Below are 25,885 nucleotides of genomic sequence, written 5' to 3'. Positions count from 1 at the left end.
GTACTCTTACAAAAACTCTACTCCCATACAACTTCAAATGATTAACATTAGGTTTTTTTCCCAGTAATATCTCATAAGGAGTTTTCTTTTCAATGGTGTTAGCTAAAGTTCTGTTTTTGAGGTATGCTGCTGCACAAACCACTTCAGGCCAAAATCTCTTGTCTACTCGCGCTTCGGCTAGCAGACACCGTGACATGTCCATGATGGATCTGTTATACCTTTCAGCAGTACCATTAAGCTCATGCACATAAGGTGGACAAGCATTCAATACAATTCCTTTTTGTCTCACAAATTCATAGACATTTTCATTTAAATATTCCTTCCCATTGTCACATCTTATCTTTTTAACAGTTTTCCCAGTGAGATTCTCAACTTCATTAATATACTCTACAAAACATTTGTATACTTGATCTTTAGATTTTATGGTGTAAACACGAGCTGCCTTACTGTAATCATCAATGAAAGAAAGAAAATATCTTTCCCCATGCATTCCAGTAGTTGAGTGAGGCCCATTTAGATCTGTGTGAACAATTTCTAAGATTTCTTTTGCTTTGGTTCTATTATTTTTAAAAGGAACATTATGCATTTTGTTTTCAATACAGATTTTACATTTCATAAATTCTGATTCTAGTTCTGAAGGAACCCCATCTAACAATTGATGTTTACATAAAGTATTTAGATAATTGAAATTAACATGTCCCAAAATGCGGTGCCATTTTTCCTTTGCTGTCATATTATTGTCTTTACTCATAACATTAACATTAACTTCTCCTTTATTAATAGTACTACTCATTTTATACAACCGACCCTCTTTCCATGCAATCGCAATCAATCCATTAGCTTTATCAAAAATTTTTGCATTATTCCCTACCGATACAATTTTGTGATTATCTGTAATTTTAGCATAACTGATCAAGTTTTTGTCTATGTCTTTTACAAAGAAAACATTTCGCATATTAATTGGAACCATTTGATCATAGACAGGAAAATTACTAATTACATTACCAACTTTAGTAGCTTGCAAAATTTTTCCATCAGCAATTTTTACATTTATAGGTTGTTTTAAAGTTATACTCTTAGAAAAATATTCCTCATTATTAATAACATGATCAGTACAGCCACTGTCTAATAACCAATTGATTTGAATTTGATTGTTATTACTTGACTCTACTGTTCTATTTTGACCTATCATAGAATTAACCTCTGTTATAAAACTACTCATACCATGATCACTCTGATGGTAACCTTGCTTGCTGTGATGCCGACCGCTGCTAAAACCATGCTGCTCTCCTCGACCACGTTGCCTGCTGCCATAACCTCCACGCTGCATGTTGCCGTAATATCCACGCTGTACATTGCTATAGCCTCCACGCTGCATATTTCCATTACCTCTGTCGCTGCTTTGAAAATGTACTCCACGATGCCATGTGCCTCTGTTACTTGTTCTTCCCTGGGTACAATCACGTTTGAAGTGACCTGCTTTGCTGCATCGATAACATACTTGCTCCTGATTTCTTGAATTCAATTTTCTTTCTGTGTGAAATGCATTTGATTTTACCTCTTCATTTCCAGTTTTTGCATTCAATAATTGAATCTTACTTTTAACGTATTCAACTGTCTGGTCCTCTTCCTTCAAGACGTCCACTAAGTCCCCAATATAGCTCATTGACTCTGGTAACGTTCGCAGCATATAATTTAACTTCTCCTTTTCCGTTACTTTGGCGCCTGCAGATTTCAGCTCATTTACAGTTTTTTCAAATGCACTGAAAAATGTCCCCGTATCACTGTAATCACTTAACCTCAATTTGTCCAACTTGTTTCTGCATAATATTTGAAGGGCTGTAGACTCTTTCGAATATAATTCATCAAATTTCTTCATGATCTCGAAAGCACTTTCTCTGTCACTCACGAATTCTAGTTGCTTATTTGTGATTGCACCATAAATATAGTTGATAGCCTTCAAGTCCTCTTCATCCCACGTTTCGTTGTCTGAACTCACTTTTGCCCTCGTAGTCACTGTATAGCATTTCTTCATTTTTAGGTACATGATTATCCGCTGCTTCCAGTTCCCATAGTCTTCGCCATCAAATACAGGAATAGTTATATCAGCCATGTCGAACTTTCTGAATAACACGCGACGGCCACAATATAATATTTAACTTCTACTTTTCTTTTCAAGAACCACGCTCTGCTACCATGTTTCAAATCAAGTTCTCACTTTTACTTTTAAAACACTTTATTTAAAATATACACATGTTGACTTTATTAAAATAGGCGCACGAAGACTGACTAATGCGCCTCAACACACACAAATATATACACAAACATCTGTCACCACCATCGATATTTCTCGAACATACTCGATATCCGATATAAATGTATTACAATTCCAACAGAAGTAGTTGTAAGAATTCCCAGATTCCGGAATAGGCTGCTGCAGCTGCATCTAGGATCTACACCAGACATCACTCTTACAACACGCTTCTGAGCAATGAATATTTTCTTTGCAAGAGGTTGATTTCCCCAGAAAATAATTCCATATGCCATCAAAGAATGGAAGTAACCATAGTATGCAGCTTTTTTAATGCTTAAGTTTGCACTGACAGAGATGATTCGCATTGCAAAAACTGAAGAGCTGAGTCTCTTGTAAAGATCTAAAATGTGATGGGACCAGTTTACTCTACAGTCAATCTTCACGCCTAGAAACTTTGTTACTTCCACTCTTTCTATGACCTGTGTGGCATATTTAACAGTCATTTCTTCCTCAGTTTTGGCAGTTGGAGTGAACTGAATATAATTAGTCTTACTCAGGTTAAGTGAAAGACCATTTGCAGTAAACCATTTCATTAAATCTATAAGAATAGTATTAACAGACTCTTGAACATTTTCACATTTAAGACCCTTAACCATTATGTTAGTATCATCTGCAAAGATGGTAAAATTGCACTGAATCATTGAAGAATAAGGTAAATCATTTATAAATAACAGGAACAGTAAAGGACCAAGAATAGAGCCCTGTGGAACTCCACAATTTATGTCTCTCCATTCCGATGAAATCATTCCACCACACAAATTGTCTGACTTATCTAAGACTACTTTCTGTTTCCTCTCTGTCAGGTATGACTGAAGCCAGTTATTTGCTACACCACTTATTCCTAGATGGTCTGCCTTCAGTAACAGTATTTGGTGGTTCACAGTGTCAAAGGCTTTACATAAATCACAAAATAACCCTGTTGTCACCATTTTCTCATTTAGAGATTCCAAAACCTTATCTATAAAAGCATATATTGCTTGTTCAGTTGACAGACCTTTCCGGAAACCAAACTGATGTTTGCTGAGAATATTGAATTTATGTAGGTGTTCTAAAATTCTAGAATACATGAGCTTTTCTAGTACCTTTGAAAACACAGTCAGGAGAGATATTGGTCTGAAATTTTTAACATCAGTTTTCTCCCCTTTCTTAAAGAGAGGCTTCACGATAGCATACTTTAGTCTATCAGGAACAATTCCTTGCTGCAAAGAGGCATTGAAAATATGACACAGTATATTGCTTACAGAAGTACAACACTGCTTTAACAATTTGCTAGAAATATTGTCTACTCCACAGAAGTTCTTGGTTTTCATGGAGGCAATTGTTCTTTCAATTTCTGATACTGTAACAGGTCTAATATGCATTTGGATGATTTTGTTAGGGAAAGCATTTTGCAAAAAGGTCAGGGCATCATTCACAGAACCCTTGCAGCCTATTTGCTCAGTCACTGACAGGAAGTGTTTATTAAAGATTTCAGCTATGATCTCAGGATTTTGCACAAGATTCCCTTCATGTTTGATTATGAAGTTTTCTACAGCTCTTTTTTTATTGTTCCCTGTCTCCTTGTTAACTATTTGCCAGACAGTCTTCATTTTATTATTGGAGTTATCAATTTCTTTTACATAATACAGTGCTTTTGATGTCTGAATTACTTTCTTTAGGATTTTACAATACATGTTATAATGGCTGATTAATTCTCTGTCCCTTGACCCTCTGGTTGCAACATAAAGTTCTCCCTTATATTTACATGACACTCGAATACCCTTTGTGATCCATGGCTTCTTTAAGGACGAGGAAATATTGTTCCTAACAAACTTTTTAGGAAAAGCTTCTTCAAAGTGGGATAGGAATTCATTTATGAATATGTTGAACTTTGTATCAACATCATCTACTCTGCGAACTGAATTCCAATCTTCATGCTGCAGCTTATGGTTAAAAAATTCCAGGGTCTCTTTGTTCATAAGTCTGATTGCCTTCCAGGATGGGACTGCTTTCTTGACAGGTCTGTAGTCATGTAGAGTGAGGAGCTGTCCATCATGGTCTGATATGCCATTTACTATTGCAGTGACAGTGAAGTTCTGGTATAAATTTACATCTAAAAATATATTGTCTATCAGAGATTGACAGTCAGGTGTGATCCTAGTAGGAAAGTCAACCACTGATGTAAGATTGTAGGAACTCAGCAAATTCTGGAGCTCTACTTTGTTGTTGCATTCCATTGCGAAGTTGACATTAAAGTCCCCAAGTAAGATAATGCCATTATTTTTAGAAAATAAGGTTGATAGTAACAATTCTAACTGAACCATAAAGACTGTGAAATTGGTTCCTGGTGCCCTGTACACTGTAACTACTACTAATTTGGAACTGTTTAATGTCACTTCTATTGCACACACTTCAAACTGTTGGTCACTGCAATATTTCCTTACATCTACAGATCTAAAAGTTAAATTATTCTTAATGAAAATTACTACTCCACCTTTTCTCATGCTATCTCTACAGTAGTAGGTGGAAAGGCTATAACTGTGTATATGTAACATTTCAATTCCTTCTGTAATATGGTGTTCTGAGAAACATAAGATCTGAGCATTGTTCATAAAGTTTTTGTTATTTATGTTAACTTCTAATTGATCTAGTTTGCTTCTTATTCCCCTTATGTTTTGATGAAAAATGGAGAAGTTGTTTGGATTATTACCTATTTTGGTGGTTTCTTCTTTCTCGTGCCTGTGGTTAAAAAATCCTTCAGATGAGGAGGACACACAACTTTACGTTTACCTCCTGTTCTCTGTGATGATGTCGATTTTTCTTCAGTAGATGCTTCCTTCTTTACTGAAGATGATGAAACTGATGACTTGCTTGTTGATTTACCTTGAGCTGATGCTGTCAATTCCCTTGGAGATGATGAAGCTATTGACTTGCTTGCAGGTGGGGATAAGATTGCTGTTGCTGTAGGCTCCAGGGGTTGTACTGCTGTTGCAGCTGGTGTTTCTGCTGGCAGTGATATTTTTGACGAACTGCATGTAGGCAGGTGCACAAGTGGTGTTGCTGTAGGTTCACAGAGTGGAAATGCTGCCTTTTCTTCTTCTGCAGTACATGTAACCATTGAGTTATCTCTGTTTGGTGAAGAAACAGAATCATCTGAGCATCTAGGTACTGAAACTTCTGATCCATTCATTTTCTTCGTTTTTGTTATTAAGCATACTGGCAGAGGGATTACAGCACGACCTTCCACTGTGTTGCAGTTAATAGAATTTAACAATTGTTTGCACATAGCTTCCTTTCCCTGTGTGTTCCTGTGCATACCATGCTTTGTAAAGTGAGCTCTCTCCATGCTGTTTGCGTCAATAAAGGTAGCCTGTGGGAAACTGCAGCAGAGTTTTCTTATTTTCCTGTTGACTTTGTTAATTTCTAGGTTAACACACGAGCTACTTGTTAAGTCATGCCTATGTGGAACACTAAGCACGAAAACTTATATATGTGAGAGTTTTTCCAAAGTTTCTTTGAGTGCTCTTGTTGCATGATGGCTTTCATTACGATAAACATCGTTTGCACCACCTATTATGACACAGACAGAGGAATTTTTTGTTAGCTTTTCACAGTTTTTCACAATCTCGCCAAGAGGTGCACCTGATTTCACAACACTAGTAATTTTGTAGCGAGATTGCATAGCTATCATTATACTGGCTACTCCTTTGGCATGGCTATCTCCTAATATACATATTTCACTTTTATTTGGCACTGGATTGACATTAAGTTTCTTCCCTGTAGATTTACAAGTTAAACTCACTTTTTTGAGGTTGCTGTTTTCATCATTGGCAGACTTAAACATCACACTCGCAGCATTTAATTGTTCAGTAGGCCTGTATAATAACAGCTTGCTGCACTTGTTAGTATTTGCCGAGAATAACGTTAACATAGGGGTAGCATATCCTATGGCTTTTACTGTCTTCAACATCTTGAAAGACTTTAGTGTCAGTGGTATTGAGCATCTCAATTCAAACATATTTACTAGTTTTTTTTTTTTTTTTTTTTTTTTTTTTTTTGCTATCAAATGCAATGGACACACAACTATCAAGTTAGCGACAAACAGCCGACGATTCACAGGCAGAAGGTGCTAGAAAACCTGCAGATGACAATGCAGAGAATATTGGACGTCAGATAATATCAGCAAAAAGAAGTTAAACATCTTGCGCAATTCTGGCCATATTCTGAGACTGGTGCAAGGGAAACAGAAACAGGTAGAAAGAAACAAAAAACCAGCTGCCCTTAACAGACTGTTAATAACTGTACACCAGTTAAACAACAGACAGGTGCAGCAGCGAAAGACAGAAGATCAAAACAGTTTCAAAAAAACATGAATTCAACATAGTACAGCGTGGAGTCAAATGCCAGACATTGGAACAGAGCAGCAGAAACTCTGAAGATGTTGATTATGTCTGGTACGCTGATTCCTCCGATACATAAGCGGTCAACCGCCCAGGAGAACAATATATCTTTGCCTCACACATGTCGTAATAGGTACTATCGATAGTCGAGCGTCCAGTGCGCCAGAGGGTTCAGTGTTGAGACTCCGAGCAAGCAGGGTTGCCAAGTTTGCGGAATTTTCGCTAAATTTGATGGATTTTACACACTGTCAGTGGATGAAATTTTGCATATAGCACCCAACGGATTTTTTAACGTATTTTTGGGTTGATGTCTGCTACAGTATTTTTCCATTTAATTAAGTCTTTCCAATATACGATTTGAAATTATATTTAGTGTGACAAATCCAAAACTGGTTCCAGCTATCTCTTAAGTGCCAGATTCTGATATAGTGTTTCCCCTGCCTCAACATAACAGAGTAATCCTTTTCCGTCCTAGTTGTTTGCTTTTAGCATTGCCCATATCCCAATTATCCACTTTGGTCCCAAGGCCACCCTCACCTCTGCCCAGCCCACCTCCTCCTTCCACCAGCCCCAACCACCTCGCCTCCCGCCGACACTCACTGCCGTGATCACTCAGCATAGTCCGACGATCACAGAGGAGGAGGTGTTGGTGGAGCTTAAGGCACACCCCTACTTAGACGTGTGTGCTGTCTGCTGTATCTACAATCCTGCCGGTCCCACCTGCCTTATGCGGGTGTTCTCCTAGCACGCTCCCTTTAAAGACCTTCTCCTAAAGGAGGGTGCCCTCCTGTTTCCTCACCGCTACAAGTTTGACCTCCCCCCCCCCCCCCAAATCCATCCGCTGCCAGAGGTGTTTGTGCTACAATGAGGCACACTTTCTCTGGCAGTGTCCCAACCTCCAGTCCCCTCCTTCCTGTAACACCTGCAACCTTCCTCAACCCACCTACTCCCAGAAGTACAAGGCCTGACCTCCACACTCCACTCCTGAACTCACCATCCCCACCCGTCCTCTGGATGCCCCCACCCCTCCTGGCAACTCCCTTCATCCCCCCCCCCCCCCCCCCCCCACTGCCAAGGACATCATCAGGTTCATTACCATAATCCTCCAAAACGTCCATCCTTTCCTATGTCCCCACAGCCTCCAGCAGATATCCCTCGCCACCCGCTCCATTTTCCACCTAAATACCTATGCCACCTACTCCCATAACCAAGCCCACTTCACCTTCCCCCATCTCGACACCCTCATCTAAGTTCCTGTCATGGCACGACAGCACCATATCCTGTTCAACAACATCCGCTCCCTTCCCCTTAACAAGAACCTCCTCATGCATACCATCACAACCCACTGCATGGATACCTTCCTCTTGAACAAAACCTTTCTCCACCCTCAACATCCTGTCCACACATCGCCCTACCTCCTTCACCGCTCCGATAATCCCCTCCCAGTAGTGCATGTCGGGATCGCCATTGGCCACCACCGACAGATCCCTGTTCGGCTCCAACCCCTCCTTCCTGACCCTATGGAACACCTGATCCTCAGTCTCTTCTTCCCCAGTCTTACCATTACCTGCGCCACCATCTATGTCCGCCCGTCACCCCCTATTCCTTTCGACTTCCTTTCCCGCATTGACCATACCTTCTCCTCCTACATGATTGCCACCAACCTCAACATCCATAGTCGTTCTGCTGCCTAGCTACAGCGATGGCATTGGTTCCTCTCCACTCTCCAAGGTGACGTTGTTCCCATTCCTCAACACACCTACCCTGAATCCAATACCACTCCCAATGTTGTCCTGGCCTCCCCTAACCTCGTTGGCCGCATAGCAGTAGACGTCGTCGACCCCTATTGGCAGTGCCCATCTCCATATCCTCCTCACCGTATAAGATGGTCATCACCTCCATCCCGAACTTCGCATCAACCCTCCCCTGAAATATGTCCATGACTATTGCCGTGCCAACTAGAATGCCTACCGGGATAACCTCACCACCCGACTCGATAGCCACCCCCTTGCCTACCACCACCCTGATGACATTACCCGTGCTGCCTCCTTTCTCCAGCAGACCTTGTCTGAGGCCATGGAGGCCCACATCCCTACTGTTGCCATCCACCCACACTGTCCCACTTTAACCCAACAGGCCATCCTCCTCCTCCATGAATCCTGCCGTCTATGCCGTGCCTTCCATCACACGCATGACTGGGACGCACTACGATGCCACCGGGATAACCTCACCACCCGGCTTGAGAGCCACCCCCTTGCTTACCACCACCCTGATGACGTTACCCGTGCTGCCTCCTTTCTCCAGCAGACCTTGTCTGAGGCCGTGGAGGCCCACATTCCTACCGTCGCCATCCACCCACGCTGTCCCACTTTAACCCTACAGGCCATCCTCGTCCTCCATGAATCCCGCCGTCTATACCGTGCCTTCCATCACATGCATGAGTGGGACACACTACGATGCCGCCAGCAACTCCAACGACATATCCGAAACTTGCTCGCAGCCAAGAAATGCCGGGACTGTTGACAGACATGCACCCATCTTAATGCTACCCTACCTATCAACTCATCTAACTACTGGTCAGCCTTCCGCCGCCTTACCGGGTCTAAACTGCACCCCTCCTACCCTCTCCTTCATGATGACCATCCCTTTCCTGATAACCTCAGTAAGGCCAACCATTTTGCTTCTTACCTCTCTGATATCTTTACCCTCCCTGACGATCCCCAGTTTGATTATTCCCTCTTCCCTGATGTCCGCGATCGAACTGACACCTCTGCCCCTCCACTTGCTCCTGGCTTCCTATACTTGGACAACATTACACACACTGAACTCAATGCCCTGATCACTACTCAAGATATCATTTCTACACTCCGCACGAAACGCAACACCGTTCCCGGTCATGACCGTGTTAGCTATTGTCACCTCCTTGAAGCTCCCACCTCCTTCCTCTCCAACCTGGTCAGGCTATATAATGTGGTCTTGTCGACCGTCTTCTACACTGACCTGTGGAATACCTCCCGGATCCTGATGTTCTTGAAACCTGATAAACTGCCATCTGCTGTCTCCTCCTACCATCCAATCAGCCTTACCTTGGTCTTCATCAAGGTCTTGAAATCCATCCTCACCCAATGCATCCACCAGCATCTCCACCAGCACTGCCTCCTTCCCGATACCTATGTGGCTTTCGGCCGTCCTTCTCTGCCGATGACCTTCTCCTTCACTTCACTCACCTCCTCTCCAAACAACTCGACTCCCGTTGCTCTGCCATCTTCCTCTCCCTTGACCTTGAATGTGCCTATGACCGTATATGGCATTCTGGCCTCCTCTTCAAGCTCCAAACCTTTGCCCTTCCTATTAACTACGTCTATCTGATCACCTCCCTTCTTTCACACCGTCCTTCCTATGTCACTATCCATAGCACAGATTCCTACACCTTCTACCCCTCCACTGGTCTGCCCCAAAGATCCATCCTCTCCCCCATTCTCTACCGTCTTTACATGGCAGACATGCCGCCACCTGCACCTCATTTACACCTTCTCCAGTATGCTGATGACACTGCTTCCTTGCTCTTGCCCCCACCCTGCAACGCTCTCAGCACCTTCTCCAATCCCATCTTGACCGGTTCACCGCTTGGTTTAACCAGTGGCTGCTTAAGGTCAATCCGTCCAAGACCCAGGCAATGATTGTAGGCAAAACCACCCCTTCCTTCCATCTCTTCGATTTCTATCTCACAAACTATGGCCGTCCTATCAACCACACCCCCACCCTCAAGTACCTTGGTGTCACCCTTGACCGTCGCCTCTCCTGTACTCCCCATCTCCAGAGGATCCAAGCCAAGGCATGCTTCCGACTGCACCTCCTCAAGCTCCTTTCTGGCTGCACATGGGGTCTGGACCCCTCCACTGCCTTCCACACCTATAAATCCCTCATCTACCCTATTCTCTGCTAAGCCCATCTCGCCTGGATCGCTGCCCCTCCTACCTTGTACAAATCCCTTCAAATCCTGGAACGCCATGCGCTCCACCTCACCTGTCGCATCCACCTCCCCTCCCCCACACCGATCCTCTACAACTTAATTCCAGTACCACACCTCCTCCTTTTCCTCAAACGGATATGGATCCTTTACACCTCCCGCAAACTTGATCCCCCTCACCCGCTTGTCTCTCCCATCCCTTCCCACCCCCATCTGCTGCCGCACCTGTACTCCCACTTCCCACCTGTTCTCCATCTCTCCATGTTCCATACCCTTGTCCAAGGTGACTCCCGCCAACTGCCCCTCCCTGATGTTGCCCTCATCCCCTCCATCTACCCCTCCTACCAACTTTAATCCTCCCCTTCCTCTACCTTGTTTTTCCTCCAAGGCACCCTCTTTCCCTTCTCTCCCTCCTCTTTTCATACCTCCCTCCCTTGCCCCCCCCCCTCCCCGGGCTTTGTCCCTTCTCCTCTCCCACTGGCATCAACACCCTACCCCTCTCCCTTCTACCCGCACCTCTTCTCTTTGGCAGGTCCCCAGCTGTGTTTGTGAACAGTGCATCTTTGTGCGCCGGAGGTCATCGCCAGTGCTTGTGTGTGTCTTCATGTCAGTGCTTCAGTGTCTCTCTGTTTGTGCTCCTCAATTCAGGTGTGTAAACTCCTTCTTCCCTGTTGTGTACAGTGATGAACATTTTTTATCCAATCAGTATGCCCATGAATGGCTTCATTTATTTTTACTATGTCTGTCTCCAATTTTTGTCTACCATGTTTGTTTGTTTTTCTGTCTTTCTGTTTCCTGTATGTGTTCACCGTGGCCAAAGAGCAGTGTAGATAGGCCGCTGCCAGGCTACCTTTATTGTAAAGGTACTGAAATAACAATAAAGGAAAAAAAACAAAAAAACAAATAACTGGTTTTTAAAAACCTGTGGCATCTCTGACATGAAGTGACACTTCTTTGAATATTCTCTTTGGCTTTGATTTCTGTCTTTGTTCTCTCGCGCCATGTTCAATGTCCACTACTGTATTCGCTCTGTTCAGTGTCAAAATAAATTTTCGTTTTGACTCGACAAGTGTGGTATTACGGTTCTACACCACATAATACCCACAGTGTTGACCCTGTCTTCAACGTCGCTTTGTGCTTGCTTTCACCAGTACTGTGTGTGTCAGCCCACATTGTCTTGAAAACAATGGATCTACCAGTGTCATTTTGTGCAAGAGCATTGCACCCTATCAGTTGTGCTTTTAATAGTGTTCCTAAAGTTCAGTTGGTTAATAGTGAACAATTTTATGGCCCTGGCCATGCCAGCGGCCACTTAACCATTGCCGGCCCAACAGGGCTACCGTCAAATGCTACTACACAGCAAGGCCTGCCACCCAGACAGCGCACTTCGCTCTCCGACTTAGTGAATGATAATCGTGTGGAGGACACTGTGTTTCATTCCTCCAGTTAAGCAGTTGCCTTCTGGCTGGTTCGATGTGCAGATGCAGTTCAAGAGCTGTACTCTGAAAGCTCATATGCGTGGGGTTGCACATTCTTATGATTGCCGGTTGCTATGACCATCGCTCCGTAGTTGCATCAAGATCACTTTCCACCCGCTCCTTAACGGCACTGGCCATTTCTTCTGCACTGGTTTTGGGATCAGCCCCCCCTTGGTTGTTTTGCGACCGCCTTCTGCCCATTGTTATACCAGCAATGGCTGTTACGACCTCGCTACGCCTGCCTCTGGGCCTGCAGTTGGAACAGATTCTAGCGACAAGCCCCACTCAAGGATGCGACGGCAAAAACTTTGCTTATTGAATGCCTTTCTCTCCCTCCGACTGAGGCCATCCACCACATCATCAATGACGAGCATCTCGACGACTGCATGCCTTCGCAGCTCTACTTATATTTGTTAATTTCATCTTTTAAACAAATAATTCGACCTGACTCTTGTAGCAGAAGAAACTGTTAAAAAGAACCAATTCTTCAATGTATTCAGCTAATTTAATGAGTTAAGTTTTAATTGTAATTTCTGTAAATCACGCATTGAACAATGTGTAGTTTCAGGGCCTATTATTATGATGATATATAAGGGCCCAATTTTTGGTCATGAGACTATCAGTTACGGCTGAGGTTAAGATGAGAAACCTGTGTTGGTTAGAACAACGACAATGCATCAGTGAAATAAGTGTTACAAAATTAGGCCATGTGTTAAAATAATGACTGTATCTGCTCCATAGTCACCTTTTTATTCTTCAAGAGCTGTGAACTTTGAGGTCATGTTTTTTACTGCACGTAGATGTTCAGTAGTAAACTATTGTAGCAGTATGTGGAGGATCACCTGGAAACTATTAATGAGGCTTATTGAAAGTTAAACAATTGTGCGCTGGCCATATTAAATGTGTATGTGGTGGGTTGTGAAAAGTGAAAGTAAATAACGTGAAAGGCAAATGTGCACCTATTGGTTACATCATGTGCAGTAGACAGTACTGCACTTCCACTCCCTATTTTTCAGCCAGTATGACACCGAGGACAATTAATGAAGAAATAAAGATAGCGAAAAGTCACAAGTCTACATAAAACTTGCTCCTGAAGTATTAAAATGCATTAAAAAACAATTGTATTTTCTGTAAGCACTCCGATGCATGACACTCTAGTATTGTTATTTAAATTTTGACTGACTTTCTTCTCCAGTATTCCAAAGATGCACATAAAATGATTCTGAACATTTATCACAGTGTAACAAATAAACTCCTGCTACATACTGAGCTTACAAGGAACTAGAGTCACACAAGCCTCTTCCCAATAACCAGCCTATAGTTGAGTCAGAGTAAGTTGATCCATGGCAGCTGCATTGGGCTGAGTGTGACAGCTTCATGCGCCTACCATAACTGATAACGTTATGCAATTTTGTAAACATCTCTAAGGAAACACCTCAGTGATGTCACAGCCCTATAGGCAGTTACTGTTTTAACCTGCAGCTGTTTGTGCTTTGCAGCTGAAAAATGGCAACTGTACTGTGAGCTGTCAGGGATCTTCTTATGCTGTCTCAACTATAGTGTCACCACTGCAGCCCAAGGGTTGTAATCTCATGGCTGCTCACTCTCAGCGAAAGCCATTTTTCTCTGAGGCAGCCAACACCTCCTTACTTTGTGTATTTATATGATAACAGCTTCTTGTTAGAGCATCCCACTTTGTTACTTTGTTAGAGAGAGAGAGAGAGAGAGAGAGAGAGAGAGAGAGAGAGAGAGAGAGAGAGAGAGAGAGAGAGAGAGAAAGATAGGAAGACATCACCCACCTTGACCACCAGCAAAAGTCAAGGCAGCCCCGTGCATGATAGGTAATGCTAGACGATATGGTCTTGGCAGCTCTCCGTGGCACCAGCCACCAATTGTCAGTTATTCCACATAGTAGAGGTAAGACTGGTGCAGATCACAAAACTTACGCACTCTAGCACTATTTTGTTTCTAAAGGACCCCCACCCACCAGCACCACCTGTATACCAGAGAAAGCCAATGGTTCAGATTAGAGTGGCTAGAGTGACATGCTAACAAAGAGATAGAGGGGCTGGCCAGTACTTACCTCAGCTCAGTACAGCCGATAGATACACAAAAAACAGAACCAAAAATTTACATTCCTAGCTTTCGCAACAAATGTTCCTTCATCATGGAGGAGAGAGGGGAAAGAAAGGGAAGAAGGGAAAGTAGATTCAGTTACTCACAACCCAGGTTATGCAGCAACAGGGAAAGGAAAACAGGGAGGGTAGCAAGGATGGAGGCATGGTTGTCAGAGGGAAGCCAAAGATATTCTACTGTAAGTATGTGCCAGCTTCAAACCAAAGAGGATGCATACAGAAGTAAAGAGGTATATAGTATAAAGATAAACACAACTATGTAGGATGAAAAGATGCGTGAATGGCTAAAGAGGAAAGGGAAAGAGGAGAAGACTGAAGAGTAAATGGGAGTGAGGTGGTTTAACATAGGTTCAGTCCAGGGGGATGGCGGGATGAAAGGTTGTGTTGGAGTGCAAGTTCCCATCTCCGCAGTTCAGAGGGACTGGTGGTGGGTGGAAGAAGCCAAATGGCACATACAGTGTAGCAGGTTCCTAGGTCCCTAGAATTATGCTGGAGGGCATGCTCCGCTACTGGGTATTGGACATCTCCTAGGCGGACAGTTCGTCTGTGTCCGTTCATGCGCTCAGCCAGTTTAGTTGTCGTCATACCGATGTAAAAGGCTGTGCTGTGCAGGCATGTCAGTTGATAAATGACATGTGTAGTTTCACATGTGGCCCTGCCTTGAATTGAGTATGTTTTACCAGTAGCGGGGCTGGAGTAGGTGGTTGTGGGGGGATGCATGGGGCCGGTTTTGCAGCGGGGTCGGTTACAGGGGTAGGAACCGCTGGGTAGAGAAGGTAGTCTGGGAATATTGTAGGGTTTAACAAGGATGTTATGGAGGTTAGGGGGGCGACGAAAGGCAACTCTGGGTGGTGTGGGGAGAATTTTGTCAAGGGATGATCTCATTTCAGGGGTTGACTTGAGAAAGTCATATCCCTGGCGGAGTAATTTGTTGATGTTTTTGAGGCCAGGATAATATTGGGTGACAAGGGGGATGCTTCTGTGTGGTCTGGGGATAGGAACATTGTTGTTGGACGGGGAGGAACAGATCTCCCGAGCAATACGATCCTTTCATCTTTCCCTCTCCTTCCCTCTTTCCTGACGAAGCAACCATTGGTTGCGAAAGCTAGAATTTTGTTTGTATGTATGTGTCTGCTTGTGTTTCTATCGACCTGCCAACGCTTTCGTATGGTAAGTCACATCATATTTGTTTTTAAATATATTTTTCCCGCGTGGAATGTTTCCCTATTATATTCATATTAAATATTTAATTACGTAACTCTGTAAATCCTGAGAATATTTTCAGAAATGAGTCGTTATTAAAATAATCACAACACAAGTGGAATATCATTCATCATTATTTCTTAAAATTCATTCCACGACCATGAAATTGGCAGTTTCCAGTGATTTTCAGGGAGTGTTTCCCACTTGAAACTCCAGCCATATTTAAAAAAGAAAAAAAAAATCATGACTGGCAAGACTGGAACATGTGTTGCAAGCATTTGTCTGTTTCACATTTCAGTATGATAGTTGTTTGGACATAGGCATGTGCAGTCCCTGGGTTTGTCTCTCATAGGATTCATTGGAAGAGTGATAACAATTCTCACAAAACTCTGCTGGATGATTTTAGGGAATGTGCGTTTGAAGTAGGCTGCACGATAATTCCACTCCAGCCATTGTAAATCTTGCATAGAGGCCATATGAATAAGATAAGAGAGATAGCTGGAATGGAAAATAGATCTAATAATTTGATATCTGTATCACCTAATAATATTACACACAAAGCAGTGAGACACGTAAAAAGTTATAGCATTTTTCATTTTCCCAACATGCTATTCCAGAGTGAAACGATTTTGACATAGGATTTATTGTAGAGTGGCATCTCTTACATCTGCTACAGTAACCTCAAAGTAAGTTCTTTAATGGTGATCTACCTATGTCTATTCATTACATCACCATATATTTTTAACACCTAGAGAATAACAAGATGCACATTTAGGTATTATCCTCTGTAAACTTATCTAAATAGGTATTTCATATTATTATGGACAGAAAATCTATGCCAAGTACCCTCTGCTCTCCTGTGTAATATACAAATTAAAGAAATAGAACTGCTGATGACAGTAAGATAATAAGTAATAAAACAATAGTTGTTTGGTGGTGAGAATATAGATGAAGGCAAATATGTAGTTATACAGACCAATGATCTCAGAAAACCTTGCTACTGTGCCTTTCATTCTACTGTGTTTAGTGTGGTGTTTGTATATCAGATAGAGTTGAGTAGATCCCAACCCCCAGTAACTCATCACTCTTAGTTGCCTGATAATGCACTGCATGATACATATGTTTTTTAGGAACTTAAGTGGCATTTAAAATACAAAAATTTCCTGAGACAATCCTAGTGTCTTTATGGGGACTGTACAAAGAAATCAGATTTGTAATACCCTCATGTCACCTTATGGTGAGTGGTGGAGAGTACATTAACATCCATCCAGCTGCACTCACATGAAAAGAATGGCTGTTTAACATCCAAAATTCCCTGTTGTGGTCATTTTGCAAGACAGATGTGGGAGGAAGTAACATACTGCCTGCAGCATAATCCCTCTGATTTTTGCAACAAAAACTTCTCCGCTACGGAAAATGCCTCTAATGCAACAGCCTTCACCTCTGAAAGAAATTTAGAGGTTTATAATGTACTAAAGTGATGCTTATATTGTAGGTTGGCAGTTATATTGCTTTTCTGTGCAGTAAAGCAACACATACTGCAAAACTCAAATCTATCTACAATGCTTGCAACAGTTGTGAACCCACACCAGAATTATTGGCTAACAGGTAGGAGGGTTCCCATGGTTGCTTCGAGAAATGTAATCCATACTTTGCAAAAATAGATTTCAGATACTTCACCTTTCATCAATACAGTGTCTCATGCTTGGAATGCATTTAGTGTAGCAAAATGATCAGAATGCCTCTCATGAGCATATGTTTTATCTTGATGCCAATTGCCTATATCAGTAGCATCTTGATGTCAGTTGCGTATATCAGTAGCAAAAACCTCTGTGGAGGTGGAGCTGCAGTTGATCTGTACTCTGAAGATTATTTGCATCTGTTACATACATCTTGTATCTTTAGAATATATATGAAACTTTGACAGCTTGACTGTATTCTGTGTCACCAACATACGAGACAGTACAAATGTGTGTCATCATTGCTAGGTGGTCATGGAGTTAGATTTTGTAAAAATAAAATAAAAAATCAGTAAACATAAAGCAGTATTTAAGACATTAAGTGTTATCATTCTGTCCTCCACCACAATCCATGTGTGTATTTTAGTGTGTATATAATGGTTAGAGTTACCAGTTTGCTTTGTGTGTTGACTGATGTTTTTTTTCTGGATTCATATCTGGAAAAAGGAAAGAAATACATGACCTTGCAGACAATTCATAGTTTCTCTCTGGCTTAATGGGGAGAATCTGAATCAATGTTGAGTGCCACAGAAACTTAGTAGGGTAATCAATAAGACCACAAATATTCTTGTACATTTGCACATAAAATATGGAAAAAACATAAAAAAGGTTGTAAAATGTGAAAAAATATAGAAAGAAACGTGGACAAATGCAGATATGAAATGAGAATGCAGGATATCAGTATTATTACAGAGGAGGTAATTGAAATCTGTGATGTAAGCTGTAGGACTTGAATGTAAGCGGTAGATATACAGGGTGATTCCATGATGTTGTTGCTTTCAGGGATGATGAGCATGGCAAATGTGTCCATTTGAGGTAAGGCCCCTTGGTCTGGAAAAGACTGAGTCCCAAGTTATAAGGAAAACTTGTTTTGATAACTCTGACAGTGGAATTAATGTACCAGTACTGTTGCTAAGATGTTCTGATACCTCTGACACTGGAATTCATGTACCAGTGCTGCTGCTAAGATTATAGGGTAGGCAACTTCCAGTGATGGTAGTATGGACCAAAACAAGCAAAAAAGTCTAATAAACAAAAAAATGGATACCAATATCTAAAGAGCTATGAGTGCTAGATCATCGATACTGTGAAATACATCTCTTCTACTGCAAGCTCTTTGATTTCCATATTTTTGGATGAAGTAGTATGGACCAAAAGAGCTCTGGGCAATTGTTCAAATGAAGATATGTGTTTCACAGTAGCAATGATGAACAAATGCTCATAGCAGGTATGCATTTTAGAATCCATGTTTTCTAGACATTTTTTCCTGTTTTGTTCCATGCTACCATCTCTGAAAGTTGCTACCATTAAATCTTGGCAACAACAGTACCGGTAGACGTATTCCATCATCAGAGGTATCAGAATTGTTTTCAACTATTGTTGTTGGCCGCCCACTTCATTCATCGTAGTGCCTACTGCATTGGCCTCCACTTCACATCCAACCAACAAGGGATGCCTGCATCATAAGGTGTATATTCATCAAGAAAACCTACGTTGTCTGTGTTGTCAAAACAGATATTTACCAGCAGCCCCAACACAACACCAGGTCTCCATCAATGGCCACCATGGTCCACTACCCGTTCATGGAGCCTGGAGAACAGCTTCAGCAGAGGTCACAGCTAGCCCAGGAACTACTTTGATATGCCAGGCATGTGATCGCAAATAGTTCTGGCAGATACATCTGTCAAATGGGCTTTATAGGGCAGTGCACTGCCGGCAAAGGGCAGTTTAATGCACCGCTTGGAAGAATATAGAGCTGCCACCCCGGCAGCCATGGCCAGACGCCTCTTCTAGCTGGCCGATCTCTTGCACATGGACTTGTTACAGTCGACAAACATCTTGACATTGTAGAGTTGTTTTATTATTGTATGTTATTATATATGTAGGTGACAATCAGCATTTACAGGCAAAGTCCACCCCTCCCGCCTTTCGGAGTGCTGTTGTAGGAGTCCCACTCCAGTTCCCCACTTCAAGGGCTCCGTGCCATGCCCCCTGCATTTTCCAAGTTCAAAAAATCCATTGAGCCTTGTGGCAATTACATGGCTCATCTGGAGCAATACTTTACTGCTCATGATGTCCCTGGTGATGTTCAGCGTGTGCATTTTTTCTTGCCTATGTGGGACTGGAAATGTATCACCTTCTGCAACTGTTGCATCCTGATGCAGAACCTCATGCTCTCTCCTACCAGGTGTTGACTTCTAGCCTCTTGGATTATTTTGACTCTCAGGTCCATGTGGTGATGGCACATCACAAGTTCTTCTGTTGTCAGAAGCTTCCCACGTAGTCATACAGGGAACGGATTGTTATGCTGCAAGGTCTCTCCCGAGACTGTCATTTTTTCTGTGTCAGCCCCCATTGCAAGCAGTCTTGTGGTTTGCCACTCACTCGAGATATGACTCTTGTCCATGACCCAGATGATACCTTATGGGCTGATCTTCTGAAGCTGACAGATCCCTCTTTAGACACCTATTTATCCATTACCCACACTCATGAGCAGTCTTTTTGTTCTTCTTCCATGGTGCCATTGCCGGCGCAGGTCTTTGCCTCCAACCCCTCGCAACACCGGTTCACATCACCACAGTGGCGCTGAGAGCCCCCATCAGAGGCTGCATGTGTAGGTTGATGATGAAAGCTCAAAGCCCCCAGAATATTGTTAAGGTGGTATTTATATAAAAAAAGAAACACCGATTGAACGTAAGAGTTGGCAGAGACATTAATTGTGAATGCGTGGTGGAGCGCAGACAAACAAAGGGACTTCATTCAATTATTTGTACATGATTTTGTTTTTTTACTCTTACACTCTCTCGTAGGTAGAAGGAAGATGAAGATGTGCAATTTTAGATATGAAGTATTGCGAGCTCTATGTATCACATGTGTGCGTGAATAATATTATATGGAAAAACAGTACCAAGTATTTTTTATTTATTGAAGTAAGTGAAGGAACATATAAGGAAGATTTTCTTTATTACAACAAGAGCCGGTATTCCCGGAGTCCACCGCCTGCAGCTACAATTAAAGAAGTAAGAAACGAAGTCCGATGTCCTGCGGAACATTTCTAGTAGCGCAATCATGTTGTATCAGTTTAAAGAGTGTTTTCATGTGCATATTCAGTAATATTTATTTATTCATTTTTTTATTACATCACAACTGGTGGCCTGTGTGCTAGGACTTCAGGGCACCGGTTGTGAGTAGGGTTTGTTAATTATTGTTATTGTAAGAAATTTCTGTGACATTGTTATTGGTCATAAAAACTAATTGTCTGTATTTTCTGTTTGCATGAATCTTGAAAAGGAGCAAGTATTGCAAAAAGGCAAAAACTGAGCAGAAAATTTTTGAAATTAATAATAATTGGACAAAGGTCATGTAAAATTTTCCTTAGTAAGCTGTTTGGTTTGATGGAGCAAAGATAGGATAGCTACACAAGTTGCTTGCATAATTATGCTTGAGAACACCTCTTTTCAAGTAGATAGAAACCTTTTCCTCATTATTGCCTTCCTTGAATTGTATTTGCAAAAAATTTATGGAAATTTTTAAATGTGATACATATTGTCAGAAAAACATAAAAAAATGCAGTGCAATAGTTTGCACATTGTAATAGATGCAAAACAGGCTTTGAAATTATGTAAATTACAAATATCAAGTATAATAATTAGCATACGAAATTTTTTCATTTTTTTTCTTTTTTCTTTTTTTCTTTTTTTCTTTTTTTTTTTTTTTGCTTATTCATGTAACATGGCCAAAAAATATATGCCCATTGTTGATAGTGATAGCAAAAACGCAATCAGCCAAGATGGCATACAATTGCACGACTGAAAAATTGAAATTCCGGCATCATACATGCCTTCTGCAGAAAGTTTAAATAGATCAGAGATGAGTGTCGTTGGTGTGAAAAATGATAGCGACACTCCACAGCAGAATAACCTTGATGATACAATGTTTACAACTGATGAGACAATATTGCCTACCTCCCAGAGTAACATACTGCTCATGAATGAAACATTTGCGAGTGATTCTAAAATGAATTTAGACAACACGTTACAAAAACCACTTGTGCATAACACAAACATTAACTTAGAAAGTACAGCTGACAGCAATCACAGTAGTACAACTGAAGAACTACTATGGCAGTTATTATCTAAATAAATGTGAAATTTGATGATATGAAACACAATATGACCACCAATTTCAGTGATATGAAACAAGATATGAGTACCAAAATTCATAATTTGACACAGAATCTGAACACCATCACACAAGATATGAACACTGTAAAACAGCAACAAAACACTTTTACACAAGATCTAAATACAATGAAGCAAGAACAAAAACAAGTATTCAAAGATTTACAAGACAAGGTCTCACAGAAATTGGATGACTTAGCCAAAAATTTTTGCACTGAAATCGACACAATTTGAATGATATGAAAACATAGGTAAAGCATGAAAAAATTTTTGCACTGAAATCAACAAAATTTGAATGATATGAAAACATAGGTAAAGCAGAAGTACTTTCTGAAGTTAAGAGTAACATTACGGAGTTAAAACAGAAGGTAAATTCTTTTAATGACCATCACGATCTAGTAAAGCAACAAATAAACAAAATCACAGACATAAACACAAATATTGAAGCCACACAAAACCAGTTGGTTTCGACTGAAAAAAACATAACCATTGTCGTTAATGAACTAAATAAAGACTATGAAGGTGTACCTCTAGCTGTGGAAGAGTTTACTTTAAGGGTAGCAACATTAGAAGTTGACTCAGCATATGCTAAGAAGGAGAGAGACAGGATCAATGAAAATCAGAGTGATATCATTAGTCAAGCCACATCAGGTATGCTAGATAAGGGTAATATCATTGCAGAGAAGCTAGTAACAGATTGTAAGATACATACAGATGTAGTAGAAAAGGCTATTCAGAGAAAAGAAAATGAAATCATGAACAAGGTAAACATTAACCTACAAGCCGCGGAAGATAGGATTCGCAATCTTTTAGAAGAAAATATTTCCGGACCTCGAAATATGCATGTAGATAATACACAACCCTGTTGGTATTTATACACAATTGTCATGAGTCCCACAGCAGGTATCAGTGACAGCAATTGGATGGAAGAACAGAAAATCGGACTTGTCATGGGATACACGCAAGGTGATGTGCTTTTATGAGCAATTGAAGTAGCCAAACATTGCAGCACTTAAATCCAATTTGAATGAGCTTTCCTCAACAAATACTGGTCTGAGGCAGTGTAAGAAAGACGCAGATGCGAGGTTTTCAACCCTGCACAACTCAATGGCAAATACGGTAGTCTACTTGGACACTCTGAAAAATACCTGGACAAGACAAGCTAATGGATGAACCCAATATCACAGGTAGATGTGTTAAAATTATGAAAAGTCATTTACCATCGCACATTAGAGAGAAATTAGTCTCAATGCCAGAGCACAACACTGAATATTTTCTGTCAGTGTGTGATTCTATTCTATCGACTTAATCTATGAGGAAAGACCTGTACCCAATAGGGCAACAGAAAATCGGGAACAACAGCAACATAGTTATGTAATTCAGTCAGTAAAATGTCATTTAAACATACAGTAAGGTTGGTACACACAGCAGTAAAATTACATACCCAGAGGTAATGAGTACGATAACGGGAACGGAGAAAACGATCAATTTAAAAGAAATTTCCAAAACAGCAGGGGTAATTTCAATGCACAAATGAATTACAATTGACCATCACAAGACCCTATGCTGAATATGAATAGAAACAGTCACAGCAGTGGCTGATGCGTGGCAACAATGCCATGCCTTACACTCTACCTCAGCTGGCCTTTGGGCAGCAAAATAACTGCACAGCAGCTAATGATGACAATTGGTGAAGTACCCGCACAGTAAAATTAAATGAAATTTCTCCAGGTAACGAATTAAGTCACACTACACCATCGGAAAACAGCAACCAGTCGTAGTTTAGCCCCAGGCTATTGACCTCTCAGGGAGTGGGGGCAAAGCAAAACTACAAACATGTTTCATAAGATTTGACAAACAAGGCGACATCAAGGATGATTTGTATCAGCATGAGTTACATATAATAGATAAAGTCAAGCAGGAACAAATATGAGTAATCATTAATGTGAAAATATTTAATATTGACACACAGTTAATTTTAGATACAGGTTCAACTACCAACCTAATGTCAAATGTATTTTTTTGTGAATTGAAGAAGAGCACCTAGTTTCCAACATTTCCTGACCAAATATGCAATAATGGAAATGCCAGTTTTTTGTAAAAGATCAGATCTTTTCTATTGATTTAGTCAAAACACCTGATGAAAGTAACAAAAACAAACCAGAGTCAAAAGTTGTAAAACAATATTCCGTTCCAGCTGTGTATTTCACAGACAAATCTGATACTGAACAAGAAGCAACACTGATGTTACTTATGAAATGGTAGAGCAGAAACCAAGTGAATCACAGGTACTAAATGATATGCAATGACAAGAACTTTCTAACTTGGTATGTAAGTATGCAAATGTTTTCTGTAAGGAGTCAGGAGTAATGAAAGACTATGAATATAAATTTGGAGTCTATCCACATGAGACATTTTGCGTAATGTCGTGGACAAACCAAGAAGCAGTAAGGGAAGAGATCAATCATATGATTAAATGGTGAATTATACAACCTTAATTTTCACCCTATTGTAGTCCTATATTACCAGTAATAAAACCAGATGGTTCTGTAAGATAAGTTCTCGGTGTTAGTGGCATCAATAAGATTATAGTGCCAGTATACATAAGATCAGGCAACTTGGATGAACAACTTCTGAAGTTTTACATATTTCAGTATACTCAATCTGAAGATGTCCTACTGGCAAATAAACTTCCATGAAGAAAGTAATAAATATACTGCATTTGTTTGAGGTGGCAGAAGTTACAAATTCTGTGTTCTACCTTTTGGACTGAACGTTAGCACAGGAGTGTTTATATCTGCATTGGACAAGGTTTTGGGACCAGAATTGCTTAGCAAAGTCACTGTTTATATAGACGATATGCTAATAGCTACACCCACTTGGTTAGAACATAAACAGGCTCATTCAACAGGTGCTTCAATGATTTGCAGATTACGGAATAACAGCCAATTTAAAAAAGTGTAGTTTTGGTAGGGAGCAAGTCAAATTTTTAGAACATGTTGGGTCAGAACAAGGTATATCACCTGATCCAGAAAAACTTGATGCCACATGCAATTGTCCAGCTCCAAGGAACAAAAAACAACTAAAAGCATTTTTAGGACTAGTCTCCTTTTTTAGTAAATTTGTACCACAGCAACTGATGAACAGTGACGCATTGTTCAACTTGTTACAATATGTGCTTTTAAAAAGTTTGAATATTTTTTGTGGGGCAAGAATACCAAAGATTACTGTGACCATCAGTCACTGTCATTTCTTTTAACATGTAAATTATTACACCATTGATTAGCTAGATGGTACCTATGTCTACAAGAATTAAAATTTGAGATTATTTATATTAAAGGAAGTTATAAAGTTACTGCATATGCCTTGTCCAGGGTATCACAAAGTTCAGAGGAATTTGGCAAATTAACAGAGCAGGATGCAGAAATCAGAATATTGTTAACATAAGGTACAGCACAACAGTCTGATTACCATAAGTTTTGTAAGCAAATGAAAATTATACAACAGCAAGATCGCAGATGGAGTAAAGTCATGCAAAACCTTAAGCAAGATGAAGGTGGAAAGGTAAGTAGATGGTATCAGGAGTACACGGGCAATTTCTTTCACACAAAACATGAAAAATCTGATAAGTGGTGTGTGTGTATTCCTGAAGATTATATCGATGAATCTATAAGACACACACATGAAGTATGGGGACATTATGGAGTAAGCAAGTGTACTGAAAAAATTGCAACACTTCGTTATTTTCCAAATTTGAGAAGGTGAGTCCTACAGATATTAAGAAAGTGTGCAATATGTCAAAAGTCAAAACAGTTCAGTGTGTCAAAATATACTGAGCTACAACCAATACTAAATGTATGCCATTAAAAATGCAACAGCCACAAATATCAGAAAAAGAATTGAGGGAGACTATCTGAGAAGAGTACGTAAACCAGAGGTACTACTAACTGGCAATGCTTCATATTTCGTTGGGCAAAAGTGGAAACAATTTATGACTTCACAGGGCATAAAGCACATATTAGTAAGCCTTTTTCACCCAGAAGCAATCCCAGTAGGATGAGTCCTTAAAGAATTTAACCAGTTTATTAGGACATACACAGCTCACAAACACGCCCGATGGGTAGAATATGAGACTCCTTTCATGCAAGTGGTCAATAACCTTCCACATTCTTAAATAGGTTTCACAGCTAATGAATTGATGTTCTGGACAAAAAAACGAATGAGTAGGAATCGCCCATACCAAAGGTACCTACTAAAGAAATGACACTACAAGCCTAAATCAAACAAGCCATAGTTACACTAGAAAAGAGGGCTGAGTATGAAAGGAAAATTTATAACAAGAAACTGAAACATGTTACATAATTTTTGAAGGGCAACAGGACCTCTTATGGACGCACCCTAAATCAACAAATTTGGCAAACTGAATAAGAAGTGGCAATTACTCCATTGAGGACCATATGTAATCTCAAAATTACCACATCCTGGG

The sequence above is a fragment of the Schistocerca americana genome, chromosome 3 (assembly GCF_021461395.2).
Source record: "Schistocerca americana isolate TAMUIC-IGC-003095 chromosome 3, iqSchAmer2.1, whole genome shotgun sequence".
In the NCBI taxonomy this organism is placed as follows: Eukaryota; Metazoa; Arthropoda; class Insecta; order Orthoptera; family Acrididae; genus Schistocerca; species Schistocerca americana.
This window is presented reverse-complemented; position numbering follows the sequence as displayed.